Source organism: Pleurodeles waltl, chromosome 7 (genome assembly GCF_031143425.1).
Source record: "Pleurodeles waltl isolate 20211129_DDA chromosome 7, aPleWal1.hap1.20221129, whole genome shotgun sequence".
NCBI classification, from domain to species: domain Eukaryota; kingdom Metazoa; phylum Chordata; class Amphibia; order Caudata; family Salamandridae; genus Pleurodeles; species Pleurodeles waltl.
The window spans coordinates 634,379,185-634,402,130 of NC_090446.1; positions in this window are offsets into that span (position 1 = coordinate 634,379,185).

Here is a 22,946-nt window from a genome sequence, read left to right on the forward strand (position 1 = left end):
GCTTAAAAGGCTTCTCTGATCCTTTTTGATAACAAGATGTTTTAAGTTTAACTGCTTTTCTTTCCTTCCCCTTCTTTCTGCTCTCCCTCTTCCCCTTCCCACCCTTTACTACTAACGGACACACTATTCCCGCATCGCTTTTGTGATTTTGTCCCCTTTGCTGTGGTTTTGTGGTGGTCCTGCCTTGACATCCTTCCTGCTGTGCTATAGACCACCCTTTCCCCCACGCACACACTCCCCTCCCTCCCCCATCCAATCTGCAGTGCGACTTCGCTATGGCTTCCGCTGCATGCTCTCGCGCTGCCCTCCCCCCGGCGCCCGCGCCCTGGAGGGGGGACTGTGAATGTGGGACTGAGGTGCCCCGCGCCTGTCGTCTCCCTGTCCGGAGGCCCGTCGGTCATACGATTGGGCTCCGGAGGCTTAGGTTTAGACCCACAGATTACAGTTCGGGATCATCGGGACTTCTGTTCCCTTTTTTTTTCCTTCTTTTTCTTCTCTCCTTTCGCCTTACCTTCTTTCTCTCTCTTTCTTCCTCTTCACTCCTTCTCTTTCCTTTCTTCCCTCCCTCATCTTCTCCCCTCCTCTTCTCTCTTTCCCCCCTTTCTTCTCTTTTCTCCCTCTCTTTTTCCTCTTTTCCGCTCCTGAGGACAGCACCAGGTTTTCTCTGCCCTCTCGGTCCATCCCTCATTTTTATACCTCTTCCTCTCTTCCTTCCTAGTCTACCTCCCTGCACCCTGCCTCTTTTGTATCCTTTTCCTTAGGCTCCAAGATGGCAGGACCTCACCCATCCCCTTCAGAACCATTGGGGATTATATCGTGGAATGTAAATGGTCTCACCCACTTTATAAAATGGAAAAAAGTTTTGTCCTACCGTAACTCCAAACCGGCTGATATAGCTTTACTTCAGAGACACACTTAGAGAGAGAGGAGTATAGCAAACTGCACAGAGACTGGGTAGGGACTGCATTGTTCAGCTGCAGCCCTACCTCACCTGATACGGGAGGCAGTGCCCACCGGAAATGTGGTGTTGCATTACTAATACGCAAAACCCTCCCCCTCGTAGTCATTAAGTCATGGATTGACCCTGAGGGACGCTATGTGTTTGCTAAGCTGAAGATGGGCGACTCATTCCTGTGTGTGGGTTCCGTATATGCGCCAACCGGCTCAAAGGGCATGTTCTTCCTGAACATCAACCATCTCCCGAGAGAGATAGGGGTGATCCGCTATGTAATAGGGGGCGACTGGAATCTGTCCGGGGACGCAATATTGGACAGAACGGGGCCCTCGAATGTTAACAATAATGCCGACAGAGCCCTACAGTCTGAAACATTTTGGACAAAGACCTGGTGGATCACTGAAGGCTGCTACATCCAGCTGATAGAGAATATATATTTTTATCACCAGTACACAGCACCCAATCTGGTCTCGATTACTTCCTTATGTGGCATACCTTAGTGGCTCATGCCCAGGATGCCCGCACACTCGAATGTGGTCTCTCAGACCACTCTCCAATCTTTGTTGCTTTTCGGGTGGGCCTGGTATCCCCGGGCCGTAAACCATGGAGATTTGCTGTTCACCGTTACCGTTCCCCCCAGGGCAAGACACAGTAGAAAGCCCATGCACTCACCTTTGCTCAAGAAAACCTGGGCATTGTTGAATCCAGTCGAACTCTGTGGGCTGCAGCCAAGGCAACGCTACGGGGGCAGCTCATGCAAGATGCTGTGCTAGCTAACAAAAGCGCCAGAGGCGGCGCTGGAACTTTACATCCTTTGCCTTACACGTAAATACACTGACCACCCTACTCTCTCAGTGCTTAATGAGTTGTACACCTCCCAGGCTGAATACGCCCTATAGCGTTAACAGGGGGGACACTACGAGCAAGGCGAGAAAGCGGGTCGGCTGCTGGCAGCTCAGCTCCGTCAGAGGACAGCAGCTCTTGCCATACTGCCCATTCGTGTCCAGACAGGAGTCGTGCTCACGCACCCTCAGGCCCTGCTCGGATTGAGGCTTTTCTTGCTGATCTTGACTCACCCTCTTTATCCGACGACAGGCGCAGCTTCCTGGATGGAGAAATTAGTAAACTGGAAATAGAGAGAGTCATCTCCGATCTCCCCTACCATAAATCACCCAGGGAAGATGGATTCCCTACTGAATTTTATAAATGGACGGTGGAGGAGGCGATTGACATTCTTCATCAGGCCTTGAGCGAAGCCTGCAGGGTGAAGTCTTTGGGAGCCATCTCTAATAATGCCACGATAGTGATTATACCTACACCTGGGAGGGACCCCCTGCTTTGCGGCAGCTACCGGCCCATCTCTCTATCCAGAACAGCGATATTAAAATCTTAGCCAGTATCTTAGCAAATCGGCTGTGTAAAGTCATACCGTCCCTGATTCATCGTACTCAGGTGGGGTTTGTACCGGGCAGAAACCACTTGCGTACTCTGTGCCATATTCTATGGGTCTCTAGGGAATTGCCAGAAACTGCGCTAGCCCTGTCTCTAGGTGCCGAGAAGGCATTCGATTGCATAGAGAGGCCCTATCTGTTTGAAACGCTGGCAAGGTTCGGTCTGGGCGACAGATTTATTTCCATGGTACGACTGCTGTACGACCAACCCACGGCACAAGTTAACTGCAGAGGTTTCCTCTCGGATCCTTTTCCCATCCGCAGAGGGACGCGACAGGGATGCCCCCTCTCGCACCTTTTGTTCCTATTGGCGATGGAACCCCTTGCCCCAGCCATTCGCTCCTCCCCCTCGATAAAGGGCCTCACTTTGTTGAACGACATCTCTAAAATATACCTGTACGCTGACAATGTTCTTTTGACTGTTACGGAATTAGAGCGTTCTTTGCCGGCCTTGCTGGAAATCATCAATGGGTTTGCACCCCTCTCTGGCTATCGTATTAACTGGGACAAGAGTGAGGCGCTTCCTCTCTCGCGGGTGACCACAAAAGCCGCGCTTCCCGGCTTCCCATTTCGATGGACTCCGAGACGTCTCAAATATTTGGGGTTGTTGGTCAATCAGGGCCTGGTGCACATGGTGGCAGACAACCTGGAGCTCCTTGTCGCGCGAATGAAACTTGATTTTGAAAAATGGAACCACGTAGGCCTCTCCATGTGGGGTGGGGTATAGGCGGTCAGGATTGTTACAGTTCCTCGTTTTACCTATGTCCTCGGGCTCTTACCTTTGCAGGTGCCTCTCTCTACTTTGCAGACCATCAACACCCTCATCAGAGCGTTTGTGTTGGACTCTATAAGACCACGACTGGCACCCACTAAGTTGATAGCACGCCGCTCCTGGAGGGGAATGGGTCTCCCCTCGGTGGAACACTATGCGGTGGCACTACATTTATCGGAACTGGCCCTCACACTGCCTGGAGCGCTGGACCCGCCACAGTGGGTAGCTTTGGAGAGAGTTCTGCTTTCCACTGATGGTGGACTCGGAGGGCTTTATTGTGACAACCTTTTGTCTTCCGGTAGGGCCAACACGGTCCTAAGGGCACCCCAAGCGGCCTGGCCCACCGCCTGTTTGGGGTTCATCCTCTCTTACATGCCCAGGCCCCCTTCTGGAACAACAATGGACTACGGATAGGCGGGGAGGTGCTCAACTGGCCACAATGGAGAAGGGCCGGTATCCTTGATCTTGCTCAGGTCCTAGAGGGTGGAACGATTAAACCCTTCACCAGACTACAGGAGGAATTTAGGCTTCCTTCGCGGCAACAGTGGTGATACTTGCAACTCAAACATTGCTTGCAACAGGGAGCTGACACCATCCGATGGGGTCTTCAGACATCGCCTGTGGTAACATACCTGAAAACATGGGGACAGCACAAGGGTGTCATGGCAGGCCTCTATGAGACCATCACTCGACAGCTATACTCACAACCTCTTCTGGACAAGCTACGCTTACAATGGCAAAACCGCCTACAGCGGACGTTTGATACAGAAGACTGGGCGGACATCCTGGAAGCCTCGGACAAGGGCACTTGGGAGGCCCAACTAAAGTTCTTACTATTTAAGGTGCTGCATGACTGGTATTGGTCCCCAGCGAAGCTGCAGAAGACGGGACTCCTCCCACACGTAAAGTGTTGGCATTGTGCAGTGGCACATTGAGATCTTATACATATTCTAATTGACTGCCCGATGGTCCGCCCTTTGTGGGCGGCTGTGGGCTCCACCCTGGCTAAGTCTATACTGCTCCCTACACCGCTCCCCCCATCCCTCATCCTATTGGATGATATGAACTCTCTCTCGGCCCAACCCAGGTCTCACAGACGACTGTTGCACATGGCGTTAGCAACCGCAAAAATCTGCATCCTCCGCCATTGGCGATCGGCATCCTCTCTGACCCCGGAGGACGGGATTGTGGCAATGACCCACATATCCACGCACAAGAGAGTCATTTACAACTTACAGGATCAGGCTCAGATATTTAGTCAAGTGTGGACCACCTTCCTGACTGCCGGACCGCCGTAGGCTGTCCGAGCCCACTCATACTAGCTGCAGGCCATCCCTTGTTTCTCAATTGCACTTCTGTCCCTACCAGCTCCTCACTGAGTTCACACCTGTAAGCCACATCAGACCCATGATCAAAGCCGAAGCCTTAAATACTATGGGCCATATTTATACTTTTCGACGCACAACTGCGCCAACGCAGTTGTGCGTCAAAAAATCTAACGCCAGCTAACGCCATTCTGAAGCGCCATGCGGGCGCCGTATTTATTCAATGACGTTAGCCGGCGTTAGCCGGCGTTAGCCGGCGGAGCTGCCTGGTGTGCGTGAAAAAAAATGACGTACACCAGGCAGCGCCGGCGTAGGGGAATATGGAGCTTGGGCGCCAAAAAATGGGGCAAGTCAGGCTGAGGCAAAATTTTCGCCTCAACCCGATTTGCGCCATTTTTTTAAACTCCCAACCCCCATTGAAATGACTCCTGTCTTAGCAAAGACAGGAGTCATGCCCCCTTGCCCAATGGCCATGCCCAGGGGACTTCTGTCCCCTGGGCATGGTCATTGGGCATAGTGGCATGTAGGGGGGCACAAATCAGGCCCCCCTATGCCACAAAAAAAAAAAAAAAAAAATTACTTACCTGAACTTACCTTATGTTCCCTGGGATGGGTCCCTCCATCCTTAGGCATCCTCCTGGGGTGGGCAAGGGTGACAGGGGGGGTCCCTGGGGGCATGGGAGGGCACCTCTGGGCTCCTTCCGAGCCCACAGGTCCCTTAACGCCTGCCCTGATCAGGCGCTAAAAAACGACGCAAAAGCGGCTGGACGTCATTTTTTTTGACCCGCCCACTCCCGGCGTGATTTTTGCCCAGGAGTGTAAATACGGCGCACATGCCTCGGAGTCAATTTTTTAGACGGGAACGCCTACCTTGCATATCATTAACGCAAAGTAGGTGTCCACGCTAAAAAGTGACGCAAACTCCATGGACTTTGGCGCTAGACGCGTCTAACGCCAGAGTATAAATATGGAGTTAGTTTTGCGTCGAATTTGCGTAAAAAAAATGACGCAAATCCGGCGCAAACGGAGTATAAATATGCCCCTATATTCTTCCTCCCCGAGCCTCTAGCTTTCTGTTCCCTCCTCTCCCTCCCATCCAAATTGCTTCAGCTTGGCATGCCTACCTTCCCCCTCTCCCCTCTGTATGCTGTATGCAGCCTCTCCCTCCCTTATCCCCCCTTCCCCCTCTTCCACACAGAATTCTCTGCTGTCCTCCTGCCAATACCACTCATTTCTCTATTTTCCCTTCCCCCCGTTTATTCCTTTTCCTTCCTTCTCCTTCTATCCCTCTTTTCTTTTCTTTTTTCTCTTTCTCTATCTCTGTTTCTCACTGCCCTCTCTTCTCCTCCTATGTCACCCTTTTCTATCAATGCTAGGAGGCTGCGCAGGAAAGCCTGTGCAGGCCGCCATGGGCCTTATCAACGCTCTTATTTTAGGAGATTGGTCTACGGTCCTCTACTCCCCTCCCTGCAAGATCCCCTCATAGTTGCCTCTTATTGAGTTGCAGCTGTTGTGCCAGGCCCCAACTATCACATAAGACGGGTGAACGTCTCAGTGCAAATGGTCCCAGATATTTTGTAATTTTAATATTATGACATTATGTTATTTGGACATGCTGATATTCGGATATTCTGACCTTTGGCATGAAGGAATACAACTTACTTTGGCGCCATAGGTTGAACACAAGGTACAGTAAGATGCAGTCCTGCGCCTCACCTTAGTGAGACTAGACATTTTCGACACTACGTCATCGGGCTACCATGTATCACCCTTGCCCCCTCGCCTCCCTTCCCCCCTCTTTTTCCTCCCTCTTTCTCCTATTATTTTTGAGATTTTGATTTTTCTTTCTTCTTCTGTTTTATTACCATTGTCTCTTTATTGCGATCTGATATGTGGTTGAATGTGTCTTACTCGATCTATTTTCTAAGTGACCCATTATGTGTCATTTCTCGTTATGAAGGGACCTTGGTCCTACTTGGTACTGTATCATCTTGCAGTGTTAATAAAGAATTGAAAAAAAAAAGAAATGTAAAGGGCTAAAACACAACATGAGTTCTCCACTGTTGGATGTTCATCAATTGCAAACTTCACATACTCCATTGTATGATGTTGAGTTGACTATGGGGACAGCTCCTCAAATCACATATGGACAGTACTATATTGTCCATACTAGATGCCTGAATGGAATGCCTGCCTCATATGAAGTATCCAACTGTTTCAGGACACTGGATAACTTGGTCTTGTAACTAATAGTTCAGGCCCAATGTTGCACATAGAGCAGATTCACTGGAGTGGTACAATACCTTAGACGTACATGAAACACCAATAGGATTATTGGACCTTGAAACATTAGATGACAAGGATGATACTGCACCTTACTGACATATATATGTCTTGGTAGAGTGACACATGTGGCTCAGTCACATGTGCATCTCCACATGCAGTCATACATATTGCTGGACACAGATGATCAACATGTTTCCATGCACAACCCAAAGGCAAGATCACCATTTCTTATAATGGCAACAAGAGTACTATGTATTTCCATTAGGACCTGTAGGACCTACTACATTGTCACTGCTGCTATACAGAGGCAGCATACACCAAACTATCAGAAGAAAGTACATGGATTCAGCCTTGTGGCTGCTGTGCTGATCTCAAATGCCCATCCACCTCAGGGTAGGCCACAATGCAGGTCATTAGGCAGGCCAGGGTCTAACAGGCACCCCTCCCGTGTTGGGAGGACATCCCCAGCTGGGCCTCAGCGATCTTCTGGGACCAGCATCGCAGATCCTCCCACCACTTTCCTCAATGGGTGCTCTGCCAGCTATGGACCCAGAGGGTCCACACTTCCTTGGCGATGGCACGCCAAATCCCCTTCTTCAGATGGGCATTGACCTGCCGGGATGACACAGACAAAAGGAGGAAGTCATGTACACATGCACCATACCAATAGGAGTGGAAGGTACACAGCAGTCATAGCAAGTTGGCACACATGACCATCCTCTCTGCTCACAGGCCTCCACAATTTACCATCTGCATGCAACAAATCCTTGATGAGTTCACATCAACAGTACACCATCTGATACAACACCTATCATGCAATACTATGACATTGGACTCACCTGCTTCTCTGGTGCTCCATATAGCTGTCCATACTGGGTAGCACCTCCTCCTCTAGCTTTTCAAGCTCTTCTGGCATGAAGTCTGGGACCCTATCACCTGCAGGATGTGGCATGGTAGGTTCCAGAAGCAGTACACATCAGCTCAGGTAGTGAAGGTCTTGCTGGAAGCAGTTTCAGGAGACAAGTGAGCAATACTACAGAAGATCGCGGTCACGTATGCCACGTACATGAACATCACTGCTGGCGGACATCGCCACTGGCCCTACTCCTCCAAAGCCAGAAATGTCTTCCAATGGCAAGTTACTCCGTGGTTGTGACAATCTACCGCCATGACAACTTTCACCTGTCCAGTACAGTAGGTCAGGTGCCTGCCATTTTGAGCACAGTTCATGTATGGTGCTGTTTCCAAAACTGTGTCACATACTTTCCACCTTTTGTGCTGTATATCCGTATGTCCTGCCCTCATGGTTGGGTTACATGTTGTGCATATATGCAATGTAAGTTGTGTTGTGTAAGGACGTGGAGATAGCATTGTACAGCTACTCAGAGGTTACGATTTGTCAGAATAAATTGAATAAGTTCAACAATATGTAAATTGCTTTTTTCACATAATTATCCTGCCATGAGGAGAGTAAGACAACCACCAGTGTACCGTCCACTGCCAGACCTGCATACCATGGAGGAAAGGCATGTCATTCAGGCATACCATCCGAATCGTTATACCATCGTAGATCTATGTGATCAGTTGGAGCCAGATCTGATGCCTGTCATTCGCAATCCCTATAGCATACCTCCCATCATTCAAGTTGTGTCAGTGCTACACTTCCTGGCCACAGGGTACTTCCAGAATACAGTGGCTCCTACAGCAGGGATGTGGCAAGCCATGTGCAGTCTGGTTTTGAAGGATGTACTGTGTGCATTGTTGAAACACCTAAACAGCTACATTGGGTTTTCCCACCAAGCGGGTTTGGCCTATGTGAAGGCAGACTTTCATGAGCTGGGATGCATTCACATGTGGTAGGAGCCATTGATGAAACCCATGTAACCTTGGTCCCTTCCAGTGCAAATGAACAGGTGTATAGGAACAGGAAAAACTATCACTCAATCAACATTCAGGTAGTTTGTTTAGCAGTCACAGCCAAGTATCTTGGATCAGTGCATGATTCCTTCATCATGAGAAACAGCCATGTTCTGCTGCTAATGAGACAGCTGTACATAGAGAGGGCCCAGCTGGTTGGTAAGTTACCATGTAACTGTATGTTTGCAATTTATGTCTCCTACCATCACATTATAGCATGTCACATATACATGTTTGTGTTGTTTTCACAATGTGTTCACAAGTGACTCCGGCTATCTAAACCATCCTTGGCTGTTGACACCAGTTCGGTACCCATCCACGCCAGGGGAAGTCTGCTACAATGAGCCCATCGGAGGACGAGGAGTGTAGTTGAGCAAGCTTTGGAGATCCTGACGGCAAGATTTAGGTGCCTGGATGTATCTGGAGGAGCCCTCCTCTACTTGCCCAACAAGTTATGTCAGATAATAGTTGCCTGCTGCATGCTCTACAATTTAGCCCTGAGATGTCAGAAACCATTGATAGCAGATAGGGAGAGCCAGCTAAAGCTGTGGCTGGGTACGCTGATCTGCCAAGTGATGAAGAGCCAGAGGAAGATGAAGCTGGTGACTCTAGGGCCGATCTCATGAATCAGTACTTTAATTGACACACAGGTATGTGAATTAGACCTGTTGTACAGATGTTAGTGTACAGCCAGATGTAGATTAGTGGCATCACAGAACCTTAGTTGCTTCTTCTGTGAGTGTGTAATTAGCTCCAAGGCCCATGAATGAGTTATGAATGCAGACTGAACATTTGTATTGTGTACAGGACAGATTGTTCTGCATTCACATTTATTGTTGTAGCAGATGCTACATTACATTTCTGGTACTGAAATCGCAGATCTGAGGTATGATATGTGCAATGTCCTTTCCTCTTTTCCTTTCACTCACAGATTTGCCTAGATCCTGTTTGGCTCTGCTTGAGGAATACTGTGTCAGAAGCAGATGGGAATTGCTGACAGACATGAGAGATGTACATGACAGATACCTGGTGATATATCAATCAATTCTTTACTTTATTTCGGCTAAAAGCCATAAAAGTGAACAATTAAACACCATATTGTAGTTGAGCAGCATGTCGGTTGCAGAAAAGAAAAAATAAGCAAAATACCACATTATACATTTAGACAAAACCCTAAATGAATTTTAAAATCACATAATTTTAAGGCAATACAATACAAACATTATTCTTAAAATCTTAAAATCTTAAAATCCTGTAATATTAAATATTAAAGTTAATGGCTCATTATCTTACTTCAATCAAATAACAGAATATTATATTAAATAACTAAGACCAATACGTTAAAACATACAATTATAACAATTCTCTAGTTCTTATAGCCCATGCACTTTGCAGATATCTCGCAACTGAAAAAACTATTTTGTCATTTGTATCAGTTATCATTAAGCGTAGTGCTATATTCCATTCCCTTATCCCCATTAACCTGTATAACGGGGCAATCCATTTCTTCCTCGGTGCCAAGTATCTAGGGCAAAAGAACAAAAAGTGCGCGAGTGACTCTATAGTTTTTTTGCAAAAATGGCAAAATATTAAATTCCGGTCCTCTGCTCTCCATCTCGCAGTGAATGACTTGAGCGGGAGGATCCCTAACCTAAACTTAATATAAAGCGTTTTAGTATAGGGAGGATTAACATTGTCCATATAGGCCTCAAATTTGGGACTACATTTATGATCTAGGAACTGCAAGGTCCGACTGCCTTTATTTTTATACCATGTTTGCACCAAAATATTCTCCCAATAGCACCTATTTATGCGCTCTTTTACTTCCTTGGTCAGATTCTGAGGAGCACTCCACACCTCTTCCATATTAAGGAGTTTACACATGTCTCTAATGTGTCTGAACCAAGGGATCTTTAGTGCACAATCATCCAATAGAAACTCTTCTAATGCTATATGGAGAGTAGACAAATACTCAGAAGTCCAAAGCCGAACCCAATAATTGAGAGGTCTTAATGCAATTTCGTTATGTATCTCGTTTAGAGCTAAATCAAATCTGAGGGGGGTGAGAGGGGTGCTTATTGGCAGTAGCAAGAAGTATCTTAATAAACGGTTTTCTACCGTAGTCAAACACCTAGAATTAGTGTGTCCCCAAAGCTCAGCTCCATAGATTGAAGCTGCAACTGCCGCTGCTTTGTAAACAGTAATAGCAGGTGATATCTCCCCTTCTGAGATGTTAGCAATTTTCCTCCCTATCACTGTTGACCTCTGCCTAAGGGTTGTCAGACTCTTTCCAATCTGCGCCGACCATCCTTGGTCATCACTTAGCCTGATCCCTGGTGATATAAGTTTAGTGTAGGTGGGGTGTAAGTTGAATGGTTTAACCATCAGAAGACTTTGGTTATAAATGTTTTTTCCTTTTCTTTCACCTGTGGGGTAGAGAAGGATCTCAGATGGTGTATCATGTGTCTAGAGTAATGTATGGCACATGTGATAAGTTTGGATCATAGCCTTTCACTTCACTATAGGTGGAGTAAATAGTGATCGCCATTGTACCAAGTTTTTATTTTCCTCTGACTTTGCAGTCCAAGGGGCATGTCACAGTAGACTGACATGGGTCAGTGACAAACTTGCAACTATGGGACGAATGTTAGTGTATGCTTTCAATACTGGGTTTCTCTGTTCTAATCTCTGTATGTGTCATGGGATACATGAATTATAAACTATGGTATGGGTATGTGAAGAACCTATACCAGGTGATACAGAGGACCTATCAGTGTAGCCCTGCTATGTAGTTGGAATACCATGACCCTGACTTCTGTATTCTGTGTCTATGCATTTTATGACCCCATTGTATACATCGTGGTGGAACACTCTGTCATGCTGTATGTGTTGATTGCAATATTGACTATACATTTGTAATGACCTGGATTTCAACCTGTTTAATATCTGTCCTGTAACGTTTCTGTTGTAAAGAGTCTCCTGATGAAAATGTCTCCGTTTGATATCCATTACAATGACTGTTCGAAAAAAGAGGGTGTTGCCACATCAAAATATGCATGCATTACTATTGAACGTGGATTATAAAGGACACATGCAGAGTACCTGTGTTTAAGTGTTTTTCATTGTGTAAATAAAGAGTGAACTGTAACCATAATACTGATAAATATGTACATAACAGTGATGGAAGAAGTCATGGTGGATGATTTCATCAGGGTAGCTGCTACACCAGTTGGTCCAGTGTCCTTGTACCATGAGAAAATGGAGTTTGGTTTCAGAACAGTCAACAGGGTGTTTCTGTGGTACACAACGGTGACTAATCAGGAGAGGTTCACTTCCTGGCAGTCGGTTTGGTCTTGGCATCTGTTCCTGCTGGATATCTGGGTGGATGTCCACGTTTGCGGGGGAGGGTGTCTTCAGCTACGGAGGAGTGGTGTCTGAGGCATAAGCTTCCCCTGGCAGGTCCTCCATTCCAGTAACCTGGTGCAGATGTTGAAGAGGCAGATGTTACATTGCTAGTGGAAGGGCCCTGATGTTGTGTGGAGAAACTAATCAGGGTGGTATTGATGTCCCTCAGCACCTGTGCAATGGTAGCCATGTGGGCATTTTGTGCCTGCCACTGCTGCATGACTTCCTGGTGGCGTTCCTTCTGCAGCCTTTGGTTTTCCCCCAACATCATGATGATTCGGCCCATCCTGTCTTGGGAACTTTGGTATGCTCCCAAGACTTGGGAGATGGGTTCCTTGTCAGAGGTGTCCCTTTGAGACCCCAACCTCTGTCCCATAGCATCCTTCCCACGTACCCTACCCCCAAGTGCCTGTGCCCCTGGAACAGTGTGCCCACTCCCAGTGGTTGCAGGTCCATCCTTGTCAGGGATGGCAAGGTGAGACTCAGGTACCTGTTCTGTGGGGCACACAATAGATGTTTCAGTCCTTGGGACACTGGTTTGGGTGTGAAAGGTTGCCTGTGATGTTGATGCAACAGGGCTGGTAGAAGTTGCTGTGGGCAGGGTGAGGCTGTGAGTCGTTGACTGACCAGGTGTTCCGGATGGGCCAGGTTGTTCGTCAGTGTACAGACATCCAAAGCTGTTGACCTCACTGGGACCTTTATCCTGAAGGGGACTGACAGTCTCAGGTATCCTCTCCATGGTGGTAATGGCAAGGTTCCCTGTGGAGGAAGTGAGACATAGAGTTCAGTACAAATTGTGTTTAGTTGCATATGTGTGAGATGCAGACAGTGGCCTAACATGATTTATTGCAATTACATTGACAGCTGCCACACAGAATACTTTTGTTTTACATACAACTCGACTAGATTTCCATATTCCATGTTTGGATTTGTAATACTAGGATGGTACAGATTGCACTGTATTGCACTTTGAATTTTGACATGGCTGTTCACCTCTATTACCTAGTCAATAGTCAGGCTTGCTAGTTGTTGTCACACATCAAAGCTACATAATGCACAAAGGGTGTCCTAGTGGGAACACAGTATGTAGGTATGCAAGGGATATTGGGCTAGATGTATCAAAGGATTTTGCATTTGCAAACAGTGCAAATGTCCGTTTGCGAATGCAAAATGCGTTCACGATGTATGAAATGCATTCGCAGTGTGAATTTTAGAAATTTTAGAAATTGCAAAAACTGCAAATTTTTGCGAATGAGAGACGAATTTGCGGGTCGCAAGCAGCGAATTGCAAATAGCGATATGATTTACTGAATCACTGTTAGCGAAATGCTAATTGCGATACAGATTAGAGAATTGCAGATAGCGATTTCCAAAATCGTGCCACTATTTGCGAGATGCAGATTGCGACACGCAAAAATGGATTCACAATGCGATGTAGCAAAAAATCACAATTTGCAATTAGTTGCAGAATGGCCATTTGCACATGCAGATTACCACGAACTGAAACCAAGTGGTAACCAGGTGCAACCTATATAAAGAGGCCCAGAATGCCTCAGCCCCTCTTCCACAATGGCTGCACTCTACGTCATGGCGAGGAGAATGAGAATCTTGGCAGGTTTGAGGAGAGAGAGGAGGAGACAGGAGTGCATTTTCAGAGTGCCCATAACCCTTTTTGACCAGACTGAGGAGGAAATGTTTGTTAAGTACAGGTTACGCTCAGCCATGATACTTGACCTGATAGTTGACCCATGCTGCAGCGCACAACACACATGAGCAATAGCATACCCACCCATATGCAGGTATTATGCTCCCTGCACCTACTAGCCTCAGGGAGCTATCAAGGGGTCATAGCAGCAGCTGGAGGGGTATCACAGAGTGCCCTCTCTAGATTTTTCAGTGCATTTCTCAAAGGCATGCTGAGCAGAATACAACTGTACATCAGATTCCCCAACACCCCACAGGCAGTACAACAAACCAAAGTTAATTTTTACCAGATAGCACAGTTCCCACATGTGCTATGTGCCATTGATGGGACACATGTAGCAATCTGTCCACCATCGGCCACCAAGTATGTGTATCGCAATCAAAAAACCCATCATTCCATGAACATACAGGTGATATGCAATGCCTCCTACATCATTACCGATCTCGTGGCCAGATACCCGGGGAGCACACATGACTCCTACATCTTTCGCCACAGCGGGATACACACAAGACTGCTAGCTGGGGAGTTTGGGGAAGGATAGCTACTAGGTAATTTGATAGTTCACAATAATGCATTGATGTAAGCATAACGTCAGACTGCAAATGTACTCATTGTACTCTATGTGCATTCAGGAGACAGTGCCTACGCAGTGCGCACCTATATTCTAACACCCTACCTGAGCCCTGCCACCCCAGCAGAGAGGAGGTACAATGCTGCACATAGGGCTACCCGCAACGTGGTGGAGCGCACTTTTGGGCTGCTGAAGAGCTGTTTCAGGTGCATCCATAGGAGTAGAGGTGCACTACAGTACAGCCCTGAGACGACATGCAAAAGTGTGGCCACATGTGCTATCCTGCACAACATAGCAACCACCAGGGGCATACCAGTGGAACTCACGGAGCCAGACTCAGATGAGGATGATGATCCCTTACCACCCCTCCTACCAGCCGACAGGACCAGTGCAGCAGAAGGCAGGCAAAGACGTGCTGACATCACCGAAACCATTTTTGATGTAAGTAATGACAAATCCACTTCAATATTATGTTTCTCAGTAGTTAGCATCTTTATTACCTTGACTTCAGGTAAACATTGTGTCAGTAGGACATAGCTATTCACAATGGGCAGACATAATCTATTAACAGTGTCACACTATTAGCATCATAGCATGACTTAATTACACATGTTGAGGTGGTCCCCTGTAGCCCTCAACATCACTTCTTTCGTCCACGCACTCCACTTGAGTGCTCAGTGCACTCGCTGGCACTTCTAGTAGCAGGTTCACCTGCAGTACTGTGCCTGGCACTGCGATGCCTCAGATCAATCACAGGGACTGTCAGACTGCTAAGGCTAGAGGACTCCTCACTGTCACCAACACCCAGTTCGCTGGTTGTGGCACTGCGTGCAGTTTGCATGGCATCCACTACATTGGTAATTTGCACCAGTCCCTGTGCAATGTCCCTACTGCAATGTGCCATCTCCACCTGTGTGGCAACGAAACACAGTGACATCAGGGCTGTTGAACTTGCAAGCTGATTGACTGATCTACAGAAGCTGTCAAACTTAGCCAAATATTGGTGATGGCACCTGCGCTGGCTAACACGCTCCTGCCGTATCTCTGTGCATAGTTCCCCAATGGCCTGTGTCAACTCCTTGGTGTTTTCAGCAACTCTTTCCTGTTCCTCAATCAGGGTCTCCAAGTGCTTGTTTTGTAACCCCATATTGTTATTGTGAGACACAAACTGTCTGTGCAGTGACTTCAAATGTTTGCATTGCAGGCGCTGCACCTTCTGCATGGAAGCTTCCAGGCTGCCAAAGATTGATGGGCCCTCTCCTTCTTCTGTGCCCTGTCTGCCTGCATCGTGATGCCTCCTGAGGGGAGTAGACTGGCGCTGGCGCAGGTGCATGGACTGCTGTCTTCCTATGGGACTCAGCTTTGGTTGTCGTGTGGGGTCATGTTTTGGCATCTCATCTGAGTCCAGGTTGTACTCTGGCAGTGGTTACACCCTTGCCCTGCGTCTAGTCAGAACAATACTGTAGGACTCACTTGCATTTAAGCCTGTGTTTCTGCTTCCCCCACTTTTTCTGATCCTGCCGCAGCAGGGACCGAGTCATCTGCAAGGATAATATGCAGCATGTCAGTTCTAGCATTTGTCACAGATTTCCACAGTGTTGCTGTATGTGTACAAATAAATTGCGTCACCCTGAGTCATTTGTGGGGGTTCTCTATGTGGCTGACAACTATCTTGCTATTTATGTTGTGTATTCACCTTAGGGTTGTGTACTACCACTCCCAGAAAGCACTGTTGTGTTGCATGTAAGAAGTGACATGGACTACTTTTCATTGTGCATCAAGCTAGGTTCTATTTCCTAAGGGGCATGTGTACATGCAGATGTTGGGACACACATAATCACTGGTCTTACCTTTGCTGGTGCTGGCTGTCCCTGAGGTGTTGATGTCAGTCACACCACTGACAGCTTCTGGCAGCAATGTGGACTCCACCAGGTCTTCCATAGGGGTGGAGGGTGTGTGGGTGGATGGTCCACCTCCGGTGCTCCTTGCCTTCCTGAGCCTGCTGGCCACCCTCTCCTTGGCAGCGGACCGCAAGTCGTTCCATCGCTTGCGTATCTCCTCCACAGAGCACTGTGCAACACCCACTGCACCTATTTTTGTCTGTATGTCATACCAGAGTTTTCGCTTCTCACTCTCAGGTACTGGGAGTGAGCTCTTGCCAAAGAGTCTGTCATGGGTCCCAACAAACTCCTCAATGAGCACCTCCAATTCTTTCTCACTGAATTTCAGCTTCCTCTTCCTGACTCCCTTCTCCTTCCCATTGCCAGCATTGGCCATGTTGCAGTTTGATCCTGGCTTCCTCACAATGCTGACTCCCTGGTGCTGGGCTGTGTCTCTCTCACTGCTCCTTTGGATGTGGCTCCTGGAAACAGCATGGGCTGACTCACTTCCTGGTTGTGATGTCATCAGGCTGTTCCGGTTTGGCGTTTTCGCTATTTGCGAATTTCATTTACCAAATCGCAATTTTTTTTGCGATTCAGTATTTGCATCACGCAAATTGCAAATGTGAATTTTAAGAAAACGCTATTTGCGAATTTCTAAATTGATACATCGCTTTTTGCATTTCTAAAATTGCGATTTCTTAAAAATAGCAATTTGGAAATCCCTAACCGAAATCTTGATACATCTAGCCCATTGCCCTCTATCTAGATGTTGTGCATATGCATCAACTCAGCCATTTTATTTTTCAAACCAGGTCAGTCTATTTTTGGTTTTGGATATTTTATCTGTAGCCAGTGGGAATGGTCACTCAGCTGTAGCTGTGTTTTGCTTTGGTTGCTATTGTGAGTGTGCCATTGCATTGCTGCCATTGCCATATACTGGTCCTCACTGAAACAATGTAGGTGGTGTGGCTAGTAATTGGGTTGTACATGCATTACATATGATGTGCTGTGATCAATCCAAGTTTTCACAATTATGGGTTAATGCATTCTGGGAGTTGTGATATGATTAGCCTGTGTTTAAAGTGCCATTTCCAAGGGATCTGAGGGCAGTGGGTTCAGTGGAGAGGTGGCATGCCAGAGAGGGGTATTAGGTGATTTGGTGAGAGGTATAGTGGCTTAAATAATTAAGTTGGATGGGATTGGTGGTACGAAAGCATGCAGGTCAAGACAATTGTGCGACATAAACATTGTGGGTACTTACCAAACTCCAGTCTCCCCGGTATGCCTGTGAGGCCCTCTGGGTGCAGTATGTCCAAGACCTTCTTCACCATCATGATGTAAAGGTAGGTGGAGGAGGTGCGGGCTCAGCGCCAGTCTTCTGAACGGCTAGCTGGTGCCTGGATGCCATGGAATGCACCTTTCCCTGTAGGTCATTCCACCTCTTCCTGAAATCCTCCCATAGTCGAGGATGACAGCCTACAGAATTGACCCTGTTGACTATCCTATGCCACAACTCCATTTTCTTGGCAATAGATGTTTGCTAGACCTTTGCTCCGAACAGGTATGGCTCTACCCTTACAATGTCATCCATCACAACCCTCTACTCGTCATCAGTAAAACGTGGATGTTTTCTTGGGGACATGGATGTGTAGACGGTGTGTGGGGGTGTTGTGAGTGAAAGGGTGCAGTTTTGAGTAATTGGTGAGGTGTGGGTACTGCAATGTGATTTGGAGATGGACATAGCAGATTGTGTGTTCTAGTGATGTGTGTATTTTGATAGTTGTAGCAGATTTGGGGACATGCTGTGTGAAATGTGTATGTGTGCCTATGGTGTACAAGAGCTAAATTTTATTATTTTGGCTCCTGGGTGTATGTGTATGGTGTTATGGATGCAAAGGAATGTGGATTGTGTAAGGGTTGCTGGGAATACGATGCTGTGAGCAGGTGTGTCTGGTGTGTGGATGTGTGTCAGGTGTGGGGTATTCAAACTATCACATGTAGTGATGTGTTCTGACAGAATTAAGTGGTGATTGCCGCTTTTCGGACCGCCAATGGTTTTCTGCCATGGAAGAACCACTGTGGTGATTTGTGAATGGTCATTTGGTGGGTGGAATTGTGTCAGGCTGGCTGCTGGTGGTGGGAACGCCTAATTTCTGCCCTCCAGTGTCCTCGTGGTTTTGGAATTTTGGCTGTTTTTTGTCAGACTTCACAATGTGACTCTTGATACGGGGGTAGGATTACCACCAACATGGTGGTATTTTGACGGCTGCCCCTGTGGCAGTCTTGACAAAAGACTGCCAAAGTTGTAATGAGTTCCTAGGTCTCAGGAGTCTTATTCTGACTCTTCCAAAGTCAAAAGTGTTTCAGGGCCCAAAGAGCTGTGCAGCAGTGTAAGTTCCCCTGAGGTCTTCCAGAACTGTGCCTGTGATCAGTCTTAGTCCCCAGAAGCGTTTCAGTCTCACACAGGGTTGCAGCGGCTGGTGAGAGTGAGAATGTAGGAAAGTACCATCTTGCCTGGCATGTTACCCCCATATTTCACTGTATATATGTTGTTTTAGTTGTATGTGTCACTGGGACCCTGCCAGCCAGGGCCCCAGTGCTCATAAGTGTGCCCTGTATGTGTTACCTGTGTTATGACTAACTGTCTCACTGAGGCTCTGCTAATCAGAACCTCAGTGGTTATGCTCTCTCATTTCTTTCCAAATTGTCACTAACAGGCTAGTGACCAATTTTACCAATTTACATTGGCATACTGGAACACCCTTATAATTCCCTAGTATATGGTACTGAGGTACCCAGGGTATTGGGGTTCCAGGAGATCCCTATGGGCTGCAGCATTTCTTTTGCCACCCATAGGGAGCTCTGACAATTCTTACACAGGCCTGCCACTGCAGCCTGAGTGAAATAACGTCCACGTTATTTCACAGCCATTTTACACTGCACTTAAGTAACTTATAAGTCACCTATATGTCTAACCTTTACCTGGTAAAGGTTGGGTGCTAAGTTACTTAGAGTGTGGGCACCCTGGCACTAGCCAAGGTGCACCCACATTGTTCAGGGCCAATTCCCCGGACTTTGTGAGTGCGGGGACACCATTACACGCGTGCACTATACATAGGTTACTACCTATGTATAGCTTCACAATGGTAACTCCGAATATGGCCATGTAACATGTCTAAGATCATGGAATTGGCCCCCCAATGCCATCCTGGTATTGGGGAGACAATCCCATGATTCCCCGGGTCTCTAGCACAGACCCGGGTACTGCCAAACTGCCTTTCCCGGGGTTTCACTGCAGCTGCTGCTGCTGCCAACCCCTCAGACAGGTCTCTGCACTCCTGGGGTCCAGCCAGGCTTGGTCCAGGAAGGCAGAACAAAGGACTTCCTCAGAGAGAGGGTGTTACACCCTCTCCCTTTGGAATAAGGTGTCAGGGCTGGGGAGGAGTAGCCTCCCCCAGCCTCTGGAAATGCTTTGATGGGCACAGATGGTGCCCATCTCTGCATAAGCCAGTCTACACCGGTTCAGGGATCCCTCAGCCCTGCTCTGGCGCGAAACTGGACAAAGGAAAGGGGAGTGACCACTCCCCTGACCTGCACCTCCCCTGGGAGGTGCCCAGAGCTCCTCCAGTGTGCTCCAGACCTCTGCCATCTTGGAAACAGAGGTGCTGCTGGCACACTGGACTGCTCTGAGTGGCCAGGGCCAACAGGTGACGTCAGAGACTCCTTCTGATAGGCTCCTTCAGGTGTTGCTAGCCTATCCTCTCTCCTAGGTAGCCAAACCTCCTTCTCTGGCTATTTAGGGTCCCTGCTTTGGGGAATTCCTTAGATAACGAATGCAAGAGCTCATCAGAGTTCCTCTGCATCTCTCTCTTCACCTTCTGCCAAGGAATCGACTGCTGACCGCGCTGGAAGCCTGCAAAACTGCAACAAAGTAGCAAAGACGACTACTGTGACATTGTAACGCTGATCCTGCCGCCTTCTCGACTGTTTTCCTGGTGGTGCATGCTGTGGGGGTAGTCTGCCTCCTCTCTGCACTAGAAGCTCAGAAGAAATCTCCCGTGGGTCGACGGAATCTTCCCCCTGCAACCGCAGGCACTAAAGAACTGCATCACCGGTCCTCTGGGTCTCCTCTCAGCACGACGAGCGAGGTCCCTTGAACTCAGCAACTCTGTCCAAGTGACTCCCACAGTCCAGTGACTCTTCAGTCCAAGTTTGGTGGAGGTAAGTCCTTGCCTCCCCACGCTAGACTGCATTGCTGGGAACCGCGTGTTTTGCAGCTACTCCGGCTCCTGTGCACTCTTCGAGGATTTCCTTTGTGCACAGCCAAGCCTGGGTCCCCGGCACTCTAACCTGCATTGCACGACCTCCTGAGTTGTCCTCCGGCTTCGTGGGACCCTCCTGTGCAACTTCGGGTGAGCTCCGGTTCACTCCACTTCGTAGTGCCTGTTCCAGCACTTCTGCTGGTGCTGCTTGCTTCTGAGTGGGCTCCTTCTCTTGCTGGGCGCCTCCTCTGTCTCCTCACGCAATTGGCGACATCCTGGTCCCTCCCGGGCCACAGCAGCATCCAAAAACCCTAACCGCGACCCTTGCAGCTAGCAAGGCTTGTTTGCGGTCTTTTTGCGCGAATACATTGTTTGCACTGTTTTCTATTGCTATTACTGCATATTTTGGTATTGTGTACATATATCTTGTGTATATTTGCTATCCTCATACTGAGGGTACTCACTGAGATACTTTTGGCATATTGTCATAAAAATAAAGTACCTTTATTTTTAGTATATCTGTGTATTGTGTTTTCTTATGATATTGTGCATATGACACTAGTGGTACTGTAGGAGCTTCACTCGTCTCCTAGTTCAGCCTAAGCTGCTCTGCTAAGCTACCTTTTCTATCAGCCTAAGCTGCTAGACACCCCTCTACACTAATAAGGGATACCTGGCCCTGGTGCAAGGTGTAAGTACCCTTTGGTACTCACTACAAGCCAGCCCAGCCTCCTACAGAGAAGCACTCTTGAATCTGCAGGGGCAGTGTCTGGGCTGTTACTGTGCTCCCTCAGAGGTGGTGGTAAGTTCCTCTGATCCTTCTAAGAGGTGGTGGTGGAGGGGGTGATTACAGGAATTCTGATTCTTTATTCTTCACAGTAGCCCCCTCTGGCACACAGGATCACCGACCTTACTTTACAAATGAGTGACAGCATGACCAGCATAGCAGTAGCTTCCTTATCACGGCGGCCTTCTCTGGCTTATGGGGTCACTGACTTAACTTCACACACAAGCTATGGTTTGATTAGCACAGCAGTCATGCATTCTTCATGCAGCCCTCTCTGGTAGACTGGGGTTGCCAACTTCTCTCCACAGACGGCTGTGGCCCGATTTGCACAGCAGTTATGCACTCTTCACAGAGGCCCCCTCTGGCATACTGGATCACTGACTTTACTTTGCGCACTGATGACATCCTGAATGGTGCAACCACATCTACCTTCATGGCATCTCCTTCTGGTATAATGGGCTGCCCTGTTCAATCTGTAAAGGGTGACAATCTGATCAGTGCAGCAGCCATCTCCTCACACCACACTATCAGGATCCACTCACTAGGATCCTCCAATCGACCTCGCTCCATCCAAGAGCTTTTAATTTCCTAACAGGTCACACTGCTCTTAGCAAGCAGGCAAGCACTGGTGCACCAGTCTCCAGGGGCAGATGGTCTTGGACTTCCTCAAGTGATGTCCCCTTCCCCAGCTGGGAGACTGACAAACCTTAGCCCCCAATCTTGGTCAGAGCCAAACTTCTTGTAGAATTTCTCCTCCTTGACATACAGCGTCACTGGATGCTTGACAATTAACAATTCTCCTTCTTATAGTCCATATAGTCAAATGCGATTTACGATCTGAGTCTTTGAAGTTTCTTCCAAGGGTCTGTTTTCATTAGAAGTACCTGCTACATCGTCCTGCCCTTCCTTCAGAAAGCAGTCAGTCACAGTAGGAAGAACATCAAATCTGATAACAAAACAATAGAAGCCATGGGAGTGACTAGAGTTTCCCACCTGTATTTCAGTTACAGTTATATGTGCATCAAAAGGTTATCCCAAGCCTGCAGCCCTACTCTTTATGATTTTCTAATCAGCCCCATCTCCTTCCTGAGATGTGCCCAGGCTCCTTTACAGTGACCTCTCCTGAATAAAAAGAGCACCCTTTGAAGTTTCCTGAAGAGCCTTGGTCTCCTTCCTACAGTGTAAGTCCTTCCCAACTCTTAGGAATGCAGCAATTTTCAAATCTGTCTGGAGGATTCCTTTTATTCCTCATGCCCCTGTAGGGTGGGTTAAGCACACAGCAGCAGGACTTTGCATAAGTGAGCCTATAGGCCTTAGTACAGTGACACAAAAAAGGCTTGTTCACTCCTACTGATCACTACAGGACATATTCCAATACTGCACTCATGCTACTTAACTCCTGGCAAAGGCAGTAGCCAATCACCACTATGAGGGTAGTGCTTTAGGTGCACGTTCCGGTCCAACAAGACTGCAATCCATGAGACAAGCCAGTGTCATGCCCACATGCATGATGCATGTTCCCCCATGACAACAGAATTCAGCTCCAGGAATCCAGACGTTGCATTTGGAACACTCAGGGTTGGGGTGCACATCCGTGACCATGAGAGGGATTTTTCCGTCCAAACAG